Source organism: Gobio gobio (assembly GCF_949357685.1).
Source record: "Gobio gobio genome assembly, chromosome: 7".
Taxonomy (NCBI): domain Eukaryota; kingdom Metazoa; phylum Chordata; class Actinopteri; order Cypriniformes; family Gobionidae; genus Gobio; species Gobio gobio.
Window position 1 is genome coordinate 45,256,942 of NC_137103.1, and position 13,496 is coordinate 45,270,437.

General features: G+C 38.0%; 1 protein-coding gene across 1 annotated transcript in view; it reads right to left on the reverse strand.

Annotated features, from left to right (window-relative positions):
* Positions 1-13,496, reverse strand: part of tfpia (tissue factor pathway inhibitor a) — a 1,059,262-nt gene that overhangs the window by 270,983 nt on the left and 774,783 nt on the right. The window lies entirely within an intron of this gene.

Genomic DNA, 13,496 nt, shown 5'->3' on the forward strand with positions numbered 1-13,496 from the left:
GATATATTAGGCTGTTGTCACTTTAAGACCGTATAGGCTACACATTTGATTCCGTTTATGTACACTTAAAGTGATAGCTCATCCTAAAATGATAATTAAACTCACCCTAGTTTTGTTCTAATGCCCTTCTTTCTTTTATGGACCACAAAAGGAGAATTTAAATAATTGCATATAAAAAGTTATTAAATTAATATCCTGACTTTGACCATTGGTCTTCAGTGCACTGCTATGCAACGTGTGCATGTGACTGGTGCCACAGTTTCGCCTACAAAAAGTGCACAAGTGAGAAACAAAGATGAACAAAAACGTGATATGAAATACAATCCATGCACCTTCTTCTCTGAGGTGAATATATCAGTTGTGTTCGTCGTAACAATAAATTATGGCGTTCACATTGTCAACTGTCATTCTGACTGTCATCAGACAAAAAGAGTTCCGGTCTGGAGGTATTTAACTCAGTGAAGAAAGCACATGGATCACGTTTTTGTTAATCTTGATTTCTCACAACTTGTGTGCTTTTTCTGGGCGAGACAGAGTGGACTGGGGTGCTAACAGAGTCACACAAATGCGTACTTTTTACTTAGTCAGGATTTTCATTATTTAAAACATCAAATTTCATATAATATACTCCCAGAACATTTGGAATATACGACACATGTCGCATGGATTCATGATAGCCTACTTTTGCATATTTAAAAAAAAAAATCCCTCCCTTTCGAAGCACATAGAGAAGCTACGGTGGCTGACACAGGACAAAGATGTCGTCGTCTGAGACAGCAGAGAGTAGCTAGCGCTCTGTTGAGCAGTTTGTCCGTTTAGGGCTACTGTAGAAACATGGTGGCGCAAAATGGTGACTTCACTGTAAGGGGACCCGCGGTGTAGCCTATGTATGTAGATAAAAATGGCTCATTCCAAGGTAATAAAACTATAACGGTTCATTGTGTACGGTTTTTATACACCACTGAAAACCTAGTTATGTATATTATATTGCATTTCTGTCAATAGATCCTACAATTATTATTACACACTTACACACAATCCTATAATGTTGTCTCTGGTCGTCTGGCTTCTGGTCTGAGCGAGTTCATGTGTTTTGAAGGAGGCGTGGCTTTGGACGGTGAATTGCAAGAAGCTGGGATCGTATGCTTTCAATGCTAGCAGGCTAAAGTTAGCATTTCCCAGATAATCTATTGCACCTTTAACATTTTAATTCCCATCTGCTACTCTTGGTTATCTCCAGTAGCTCTCAAATTGGAAACGGTATGACTATTGTCATCATGCACCTGTACATGGTCGTCCAATGATGCAATGTCTATTTGTAATATGATAAATTACATCTAACAATATATTTGCAAAAACCAAAGTGTTTCTGAAGTGGCCGGGCTGGGCAAGTGCCAACTTATTTACTCAATATGACTTTGAGAATAAATTCTGAACATGATAAAGCTTTTGCAATGAGAAATAGACTATATGAAAAAAAGAACTGAAAGTATCCAAATGACTGGCCACACACTGAATGGAAAATCAATAACTTGCATCAAACCAGTTCAACAGCCCTCTTGACTCTACAAGACAGGGAATCACATGATGAAAGCATCACAAGCATGAGAAGCTGTTACGCTGTCACATCTAGCCAGTTAATGAATAAACAAAGCGTGTGACATCCTGACAGTCACAATAAAAGGACTATAAACACTCAAGATTCTGAACGTGAAATGCTCACAGGGAAACAAGACTGAAATGAGAATACCAGGCAAGGGAGATACCATGATCACAAAATCAGGTTGAGGAATGAGATTAAGTCAATCAGTCTGAGCTGCATTCACACAGAGCTCATGGGGGGCTGTAATATCGTGTCAGTGACTATAATTTGGTATATGATTAAATTTCACCCTAATTCCTTTATTTGCTACGGGGATTGAGCAGTGTAATCCCTGCAGTTTGAACACAGATGGCTCCCAGAGTGCTTTGCCCCAGGGAACTCTTGTCACACATCAAGGTAGCTTTGCTTTTACGATGGCTATATGTTCACTGCATGGAGTAGATAAACCTACTTATGCTGTCAGCTTTGAAGAAAAAATTACCAAAGAACACATTTATATTACAATTTTATTATACATATTTGCACTGAAACATCATTTTTTATGAAAATGATCATTATCGTAAAATAAAAAGTATGTTTTTTTTTCTGAAAATTAATAATTCTCAGTAGTGATTCTCATTAAATAGCTACTTTACAATGGGGTTATGCGCAACAAACTTCTGTATCCTGTAAAACAGATAGCATCGTTTCCGGTTCAGGTCTTAAGTATGTGATTCGTTAAATATAAGGCTGTTTTAATCAAGATGCCTTCAAAGGAGCTTCCAAAGATGAGCGTAACCCATAGGCAGAGGGTAAACCAACTCCAGGGTTAGGCTAAGCATATGGGTTTCCTTTTTAAAAACAAATTTGAATAGAATGTCATTAAAATTCTAAATTAAAATGAATGATTAAATAGTTTCAAGTTATGTGTCGCCTACACTTCCCAGCATAAACGCTCCCGATAAATTATTTGTAATTAAATCGGCTACGTTCACAAACCACTATAATTTGAACATAACCATTGTCTTACCTAATGCAGCAAAACGAGAGGATTTGTGAGAGTGTAGAATTCAGCACTGGACAAAACTTCTAACTTAAACGCGTCTGATTGGCCATTGTGTTCAAGAAATCAACAGATATGTCTGTGATTGGCTACATTGCTCAATGCTGCAAAAACATGTTGTAAATACAGAAACCTTTGACGCTCTCAAGAGTGCAAACACCAAATCTCTTTTGCCAATATGCTATTATTACAGAGAAAACTAATCCTAGACCAATAGTTCTGGACAGCTTTTCCCTCTACACACGCTCCACGCTGGCATAACCGATGTCCATCGCATATATACAGATTGATATATATTTTTACATTCAGCTTGCGAGCTGGAAAAACCGAACTGTGGTCAGGCCAATCACATCGTGTATAGAGTCGGTGGGCGGGCTTAACATAATGACGGCAGAGTTGTCGCGGTTCCGCATGCTACTTGTAAACAAAGAAGACTTGTAGTTAAGCTTTTCTTTGAGAAAAGAACAAAGAACTGTTAAGAAAGGAAGATGTTTTTGGAGTTTTGCCAACCGGATACGGCGAAAGTTGAAGCTATCAACTAGCTCTGCCTCACCTTCTTCGTTGCTCTGGTTGGTTGTAGCGCTATCCTATTGCATGCAGAGGGAATTTGAAAGACAACCGTTTATCCCGCCCCTCGGATTGAGCCCTGCCAATGGTGAGTTCCCAGAGTTCCCATGTGGGTCTGGCTTGTCAGGCTATGTCAGAGCACAAACCAAGCCATAAAGTCCAAGGAATTGTCTGTAGACCTCCGAGACAAGTTTGTATCGAGGCACAGATCTGGGGAAGGGTACAGAAAAATTTCTGCAGCATTGAAGGTCCCAATGAGCACAGTGGCCTCCATCATCCGTAAATGGAAGAAGTTTGGAACCACCAGGACTCTGAGCCAATCATAACAGACAAGCCTTAAAGGAGCAGCCCCTCAAACCTGATCATTTCAGACAGAGGGTCAGAATGAGGGTTGAAAATTAGACATAATACAAACAAATCCCATCATGCAGGAGCTCAATGCCTGGTGAATTACACCTGTGGTTAATTTGTAGGTGCTTAAATACTGCTGGCTAAATTTAGAATATGAGCCAGTCCTCCAAATAGCCCTGTCAAATACAAAGTGCCACTGCACCAAACACAAATTTCTGTCTGTGCGTCCAAGTAATTATGCACTGCCAACTCCCTAGAGTCAAACTCTGCTTCCAATATTCCTCACAAAGGACTTAAGGGCTGCAGCACGGGTGTGTGTGCTGCCCACGTCTTCCTGTGTGTTTCAGGGCACCACCTACATTCGAACACAATAATGACCAGTGTCCTTCCCACCCCCTGTACACACACCACGTTAATGAACTGTAATCACATCTCTGGGCCCCTGGTGGACCTGGCTGTGTGGGTGGGGCTCTACCACTAGCAGAGTCTGATTGCCGCCCACCCTTCCATCCATTTTCTGCACAGCATGGCTAATGAGGAATGATCCAACCAATCAATGTGCAACCTTAAATAGAGAAACGAAAAGAAACAGATTAATTGAGGGTCATGCAGTCCTGACATCTCTCCAACCATATGCTGTTTGGATCGTTATGTGATGTGAGGCAAGGAACAGTGTTTTTGACACACAATATATATATGAAAAATGCTTGGGTACATGGGCCACAATCCTCAAAACTGAAATAATTATTTAAAAGAGATTAAAAGAAAGGTAGGATATTAAAGGTATGCACACTACTGTCAATAAGATTTTAAGAAATGAATAAAGTAATACTTTTATTCAGCAAGGATGCATTAAATTAATCAAAATTGACAGTATAAGTATTTATAACAGTACAAGTAAACAATACAGTTCTTTCTATTTGAACTGAACTTTCTGTTCAATCAAATGATATTTCTATTCTATCAAAGAATCCTAAAAAAATATAATAATAATAATAATAATAATAATAATAATAATATGAAAAATTTCTTGAACACCAAATCAGCATACTGGAATGATTTCTGAAGGATCGTGTGATACTGAAGACTGGAGTAATCATGCTGGAAATTCAGCTTTGCCATTACAGTAATAAATTACAAACATGAAAGAGAGTAACTGTAATAATATTTCTACAATATTACTGTTTTCACAGTATTTCTGATCAAATAATCAGCCTATAGGGGAACATAAGACTTAAGGCTTCTTTCAAAAACATGTAAAAATTCATGGGTCAATGACAAATAAGAAAAATAATAATTTTTTAAGATTAAAAAAAAATAAAAAATTTAAGCAAAAGAGTTTTAAAATGCATTTTTATGTCCAAAACATGTATGGTGTTGATTCATATTGGTTTTACAGCTTTTAAGACAGCATTAGTTCATTATTAAACAAGATTTCTGATTTTACCACCCAGAAAATGTGCGACCAAATATTCATTTAAAATAATATACATATATAATATACATATGAATCATTGTAAAATGCATATCACGTGGTAAATTCCCTTTCCTATGTATTGCCCTTTTAGTACAATTCATATAAACGGACACTTTTCTATGTGTTCAGAACACAATTTTCCATAAGGAGTTTTTAGGTTTGTTTTTTTTAAGTATTATTTGTATACATTTTATAATGGTTTGCATTTATATTTCTTACTTCATTTTGCAATTGCAGTGGGAATTAATACTTTTAAATGTAAATTTGCTGGTCGCACCACCTGACATTTTAGGTCTCTGAAACACCACAACTCAAAAAGTCTATTAAAAGAGTATCTTATAAAGGAAATAGATCAATTTGATATGTAACATGTATTTATATATATTGTTTTTAGGAAAATAATGAATTCAGACACAAAAAATACATGTCATGTCATTGACCCTCATACCAATCCCAAACTTTTGAACTATAGTGTATTTGACCAAAAATCTGCCATTAATAACTCATTCTTTTGCCACTTTCTTCTGTGGAACAAGATATGTGCAAACTATGATCATTAAAAATAGTCTTGTCTGTTGGTGAACAAAGCTGCTAAGCTTCAAAAATGACAAAAAGGCACTTTAAAAAGAGACTTTTGAAGCCGTACAATAGTGTTGTGTGATGAATAGACCATGTATGACCAAAAGTACGGACTGCATGGCCATTTTGTTATTTGTGGACCACGTTCACTTTGAACTGCATTGTATGCAAAAGAGCTGCATGAACATTCTTCAGATAACCTACCTTTGTGCTGTAACAATGTACACTGCCTTTGGAATGGCATGAGGATGAGTAAATAATGACAGAATTTTCATTTCATTTTCATCTTTGACTGAACTTTAATTAAAAAACAACAACATTTAGCACAAAGAAAAGCATTAAAACATTCAAGCATTCCCTCAAGTAAAAACTCCTCCTCAGCATCTGCACTACTTAGAGTTCTGACAACAAAGCAAACAAGAGTTGACGCTGAGTTTTTAATGACCCAAGACAGCGAGAATCTCAGGAATATAATAACTCTCAATATGTTGTTCAGCATAAAGCAATAGATGAAATCACACAGCGTAACATATTTTTAAAACACCCAGTATCTTTAGATGGAATCGTCTGTTTTTTTCAATGTTTGATGTTTACCAGACAGCAATTAAAAACAAGCTCTGCTGAGGATTGGTTCGCCCCACTCATCCGCCTACCTACAGAAAGACTCAGCCTCGACTGATTTTTTCAGCTCTCTGCTCATGTCAATCACCACATTTGCTCTCTGCAGCCTACCGCCCTATCCTCCTTTAGGAAACAGAACGGAAAAAAGCATAAACAAGTGCAAGAAAAAAAATGAAGAAGAAACTGCCAATCTTCCAAGTCGCAAAACAAAGATCACAAAAATGTTACGTATGCCGCTATTATAAAAAAACAGGGCACAAATGACTGCAGAACATGTGGCCTGCACCTCTTGAATGATCACAACAACAAAGGAACAGAAAGATCGAGAGAGAGAGAGAGAGAGAGAGAGAGAGAGAGAGAGAGAGAGAGAGAGAGAGAGAGAGAGAAAAAAAACCCCAACACTGAACACTTTCATGGGATAGAAAGCCTTGTGAAAGCCTTATTTGCCTTCAAAGTTCTCCAGCCATCCTGGGTGTAGGACGGGCTTAAGTGCACCAACATAAGGCCCAGCTCTGTGGGTGTCAGATTTTAGCCCACTGATCAAAAGCTCAGAAGTCCGTCTCTGTTTTGGAGAGGCGTTTGTCCATGAAATCAGCTCTTTGCCAAAACCTCTTTTTGAAGTATAGACCACAGTTGTTTTCATGAAACTAATGTCTCATTTTGAAACTTGCATCTTCAAAATAAGCAGAATTAAAAAGCAAACATGAAATTAACTGGAAATTTAGAGCCGCACTGCACAGTGACTGTTAGTGCATATTTTCAATTAATGAGTGATACAAAAGTCTATTTTCTTTCCAGGCAAGTACAGCTCCTTGAATGAGGACATTTCCATTATCTGAGCTAAAAAATCTCTACATTTCAATTATCTGAGTTAAAGAAGCTACATTTATGCCAGCTAATAAGGAACGTTCTTCCAGTAATGTTAACAGAAGGTTTGTTTAAAGTTGTCTGGTCTTTAATAATGTTCTTAAAGGTGCAGCGTGTATTATTTTTGAGGATCATTTGACAGAAATGCAATATAATATACATACACTCACCTAAAGGATTATTAGGAACACCATACTAATACTGTGTTTGACCGCCTTTCGCCTTCAGAACTGCCTTAATTCTACGTGGCATTGATTCAACAAGGTGCTGAAAGGATTCTTTAGAAATGTTGGCCCATATTGATAGGATAGCATCTTGCAGTTGATGGAGATTTGTGGGATGTACATTCAGGGCACGAAGCTCCCGTTCCACCACATCCCAAAGATGCTCTTTTGGGTTGAGATCTGGTGACTGTGGGGGCCATTTTAGTACAGTGAACTCATTGTCATGTTCAAGAAACCAATTTGAAATGATTCGAGCTTTGTGACATGGTGCATTATCCTGCTGGAAGTAGCCATCAGAGGATGGGTACATGGTGGTCATAAAGGGATGGACATGGTCAGAAACAATGCTCAGGTAGGCTGTGACATTTAAACGATGCCCAATTGGCACTAAGGGGCCTAAAGTGTGCCAAGAAAACATCCCCCACACCATTACACCACCACCAGCCTGCACGGTGGTAACAAGGCATGATGGATCCATGTTCTCATTCTGTTTACGCCAAATTCTAACTCTACCATCTGAATGTCTCAACAGAAATCGAGACTCATCAGACCAGGGAACATTTTTCCAGTCCTCAACATTTTGGTGAGCTCGTGCAAATTGTAGCCTCTTTTTCCTATTTGTAGTGGAGATGAGTGGTACCCGGTGGGGTCTTCTGCTGCTGTAGCCCATCCGCCTCAAGGTTGTGCGTGTTGTGGCTTCACAAATGCTTTGCTGCATACCTCGGTTGTAACAAGTGGTTATTTCAGTCAAAGTTGCTCTTCTATCAGCTTGAATCAGTCGGCCCATTCTCCTCTGACCTCTAACATCAACAAGACATTTTCGCCCACATGACTGCCGCATACTGGATGTTTTTCCCTTTTCACACCATTCTTTGTAAACCCTAGAAATGGTGTGTGCGTGAAAATCCCAGTAACTGAGCAGATTGTGAAATACTCAGACCGGCCCGCCTGGCACCAACAACCATGCCACGCTCCAAATTGCTTAAATCACCTTTTTTTCCCATTCTGACATTCAGTTTGGAGTTCAGGAGATTGTCTTGACCAGGACCACACCCCTAAATGCATTGAAGCAACTGCCATGTGATTGGTTGATTAGATAATTTTATTAATGAGAAATTGAACAGGTGTTCCTAATAATCCTTCAGGTGAGTGTATATGTTTTGAGTGGTGTATAAAGACCATATATGAACCGCTATGTTTTTATAACCTTAGAATGAGCCATTTCTATCTACATACACCGCGGGTCCCCTTACAGTGAAGTCACCATTTTGTGCCGCCATGTTTCTACAGTAGCCCTAAACGGACAAACTTCTCTACAGAGCGCTAGCTACTCTCTGTTGTCTCAGACGACGACGACATCTTTGTCCTGTGTCAGCCACTGTAGCTTTTCTATGTGCTTCCAAAGGGAGGGGTGAGCAGTGGGTGGTTGCAATTCACAACCTCACCACTAGATGCCGCTAAAATGTACACAGTGCACCTTTAAAACGTTAGCACAAAGCCGCAATTTATATTTTGTTTACTGAACATTTTTTTCTGAAACATTTCAGTTGGATGGTCATCTTACATTTTTTAATGTTAATTGTTTCAGAATGTTCAGAGAAAAGTAACGCTGTTACTTGGTTAACGTTACAAAAGTAACTTGATGTGGCAAACAGCCAGTGTAGTCTAGCAACTCTCCGTTGGCTTGCGAGCTGGAAAAACCATACTCTGGTCAGGCCAATCACATCGTGACACCTTTCTAATGGCTTCAGACTCAAAGTGTTCATTCGAAATTAACGTTCACATAATGTTTGCAAAATGATACAATGGAATGTTCCCTTAACATTCGTATAACCAAGAAAAAACATTTTTAAAACGTTTAAAAAACTGGACGTTTTGAACGTTCAAAGAAAATTCAGAAATAACATTTTCATAATTTAATCTTAGAACATATTTTTTGTTAGCTGGAATGATACCATTGTAGCTTTTTTGCTGATTTGAAAAGTTATAGAAGCTTACAATAAATAACCTTCAATAACATATTTCAATTAAGCAAAAAAGCAACAATGGTATTATAAATGTAGCATCTTTAGCTCAGATCATGCTGAAAATCAATATACTTTTTACAGTTACACACATGTAGTAGTCTGATGTAGTAGGCCTGAGTAACATAGACTGTGCAATGTATTACCAGTACCACCAAATTTACATCTTATTTATTATTATCTCTTAAAGGGATAGTTCACCCAAAAATAAAAATGTACTCAGCCTCAAGTTGAATTTTCTTTCTTTTGCTGAACACAAAAGAAGATATTTTGAAGAATGTGGGTAACCAAACAGTTGATGGGCCCTATTGACTTCCATAGTATGAAAAAAAAAAAAAATGGAAAAGAATGGGGCCCATCAACTGTTGGGTTACCCACATTCTGAAATAAACTGAAATAACTGTATATTCTTCAAAATCTTCTTTTGTGTTTAGCAGAAGAAAGAAATTCATAAATGTTTGGACCAACGTGAGGGTGAGTAATTGATTTTTGGGTGAAGTAACCCTTTAATATTCTGAACCAGTGTCATGCAATGGTCACAAAACCATTTCTTCTTTTGTTAAAAATGTGAGGAATAGACCCCGTCATGACCAAAAGTATGGGCTACATGGCAATTTTGTATATATTTTTGGATCACAGTTATGGTACATTTGAACTGTCATTGGATGCAAAAGACCAAAGTATAGGTTCCTACGGTCCACGGACATCCGCACACCCCATCTGCATGCAGCCAAATTTTTGTGACCGCGCGGATGGTGCGCGTACAACAGCACTTGTGCGAGGAGCACTTGAAAACAAATCCACTAGATAGTGCACATGCTCCGAACATGTCTGGTCCGCTCACGGAGTATAGCCTACTTTGAAATGACCAAGTAAATAATTGGGTAGTTGTGGCCTAATGGTTAGAGAGTTGGACTTGTAACCCGAAGGTCATGGGTTTTTAGTCTCAGATCAGGCAGGAAATGTAGGTGGGGGGGGGTGAATGAACAGCTCTCTCTTCCATAACTGAGGTGCTCTTGATCAATCACTCCCTGGGCAACGCAGCAAAAATGGCTGTACAGCAGTGGGCTCCGAGTTTTTCTTCCCACTGCTTATCTTTGAGTTTGCAACTAGACATTTTAAGAGTGTTTTATATTGCCCTTGAGGAAGGCACCTAACCCAATCGCTCCCCGGACGCAACAGCAAAAATGGCTGCCCTTACGGAAAGAAAATATTTTTACCTATAAATGATCAATATATTAAAAGATATATGGTATACTTGAAAATATACCGAATAATATATTGTATTAATATATTGAATAATACATAAGGAATTCTCGCTTTTCCTATATTGAAAAATATGATTTACCAATAATGTAATTTCATATTCAGTAATACACTTCATAATATATAGATTCACTGTATATGCGGTCAGATATGGTACTGCATGTGTATAATATTTTGCAGATATATTTACTGATGCAGTATATATGCATGTACAATACATTTACCTTTATATGGGAACATCTTTGTGCAATATACACTGTTCAGGCATAACATTATAATACTTCCTAATATTGTGTTAGCCCCCCTTTTGCTGCCAAAACAGCCCTGACCTGTCGAGGCATGGGCTCCACTAGACCCCTGAAGGTGTGCTGTGGTATCTGGCACCAAGATGTTAGCAGCAGATCCTTTAAGTCCAGTAAGTTGCGAGCCTCCATGGATCGGACTTGTTTGTTCAGCACATCCCACAGATGCTCGATTGGATTCAGATCTGGGGAATTCGAAATGCAAGTCAACACTTCAAACTTATTGTTGTGACACCTTTCTATCAGAGCCAGCATTAACTTCTTGAGCAATTTGAGCTACAGTAGCTCGTCTGTTTGATCGGACCACACAGCCCAGCCTTCGCTCCCCACGTGCATCAATGAGCCTTGACCGCCCATGACCCTGTTGCCGGTTCACCACTGTTCCTTCCTTGTACCACTTTTGATAGATACTGACCACTGCAGACCGGGAACACCCCACAAGAGCTGCAGTTTTGGAGATGCTCTGACCCAGTGGTCTAGCCATCACAATTTGGCCCTTGTCAAACTCGCTCAAATCCTTACACATGCCCATTTTTCCTGCTTCTAACACAAAATGTTCACTTGCTGCCTAATATATCCCACCCACTAACATTTGCCGTGATGAAGAGATAATCAGTGTTTTCACTTCACCTGTCAGTGGTCATAATTATATGCCTGATCGGTGTATGTACACAATAAAGGATAAAACTTTAAGTTGGCTGGTAAAGTGGATAAAACTTTATGAATTTTACATGTAATGCAACTTTTGTCTTCATTTCTAAATATTTGATATCTATCAATATAGCCATACATGGTCAATGCATATATTGCATGAAAAATATAAGCACTAGTTTCCCATATATGGAAATGTAATATATCGCATTATATTTCACAGTATATTGGATGTTTGTTTACAGTGTGTGTGTTCAATACTCACTGTGTGCACTTGGATGAATAAAATGCAGAGCACCTACACTTCACTAAATGACAGAATGTTCATCTTTCATCAATGTAAAGTATTACCAAATTAGTATTTTTCTCATATAACTCTGAACCAGTGTTGTGCAATGGTCATGAAACCAGACAAGTTCTTTTAAGGCCCTCAACTGAGTCTGCATCAAAAACGGGACTTTTTGTACCTTAACAAAAACCACAAAGCCTTCCTCTAACCAACGTTTTTTTTTTCTTATTACTTTCCCCTGTGGGACATAACCTTGTAACTGTCTGCGAAGATAAGCCTCATTGGAGCTTGTTGAGTGCAAGGAGCAAAAATTCTACAAAACTATTTAGAGTTAACATTTGGCATTTAAAAGGCTGATGGAGAAAAGAAATGCACTCTTTCATGGGGAATGAGGTTAGAATCCTTCCTAGAAACCAAAATGACAGCATCTGCATTAGTCAGATGCTTGCTGACTCCATGCAAGCGTAAGTGACAGTGGGTCTCAGCCTGGCGTGGGTGTGCCTGTCAGGAAAAGCCGCTGTTGTCTCTGCATCCTAGAGAAATGAGAAAGCAGCCGCCTGCTGTGTCTACACCCACCACAAAAATCCCCTTCCATTTCAAAGGGCGAAGACTGCACAGAGATGACATTTTCATCTGGTCTCCTCTAGATTTTGGTTTAACGTATTTCTTCCCACCACTTATCTTTGCGTTTGCAACAAGACTGCATTTGCAGGGCTAGACATTTTAAGAGTGCTTTATTTTGCTGATAGACAATGGATTTTCCACGTTCTCTACATTTAATACATACAAGCTAGGTTGTAACGATAAATACATTTCCAACACATTTCTATCAATGATTTTATAGTTATAACTTAAAAAAAAAATCATTTTATAGAGATTTTAAAGAGCCAATAACATGCATTAGACCTGAGCAGAAACATATTCACTAAAAATATTTGAATGACTTTTTAAGGTTCTATATTAATTTCCATGATAACAGAACAAATTGCAGCCAGCACTGTATACCACAATGCAATGTGTGCAGCCTTCTTTTAGTTCCAGTGAGCTGGTGAATAAATGTATCTTAGCATTTTTATACAAACAAGTTAAATATCGACTATTTTTAAATGTTTATTTCTTAAATGATAACGAACACTACCTGCTGAATTCAACATGCAACGTGACATGTGAGTACCACTTGATACTTTTTAATTCAAATCATTTTTGTTAATTGAAATAAAGTTGAGAAAAATGTATTAGGCCTATATATATTATAGTTATAGTAATACATTATGCTATATTATATTATATTATATTATATATAGGTTTGAAAGTAAACACCAGTGTTGTTTCAGACTTACGTACTATTACTATTAATAGTTTAATACAATAAAATAGTACTTAAGTCTGAAACAACACTGGTGTTTACTTTCAAACCTTTGGCTGCGGATTAAGACCTGACTAATCGAGCACTAAACTCCCAAATAGACGTATTAAATAGACTCTATTAAAACATGAAATGTGTTATTTTTGTGTATATAACGACGTGTTTGTATTATAAATAGAGATTAAAGTCCCTTGTCCGCTTGATAAATGAGTAAATAAAATATCGGGACCTATCATCCATTCTGAAACTGTTAGTGTGGTCTGGGTT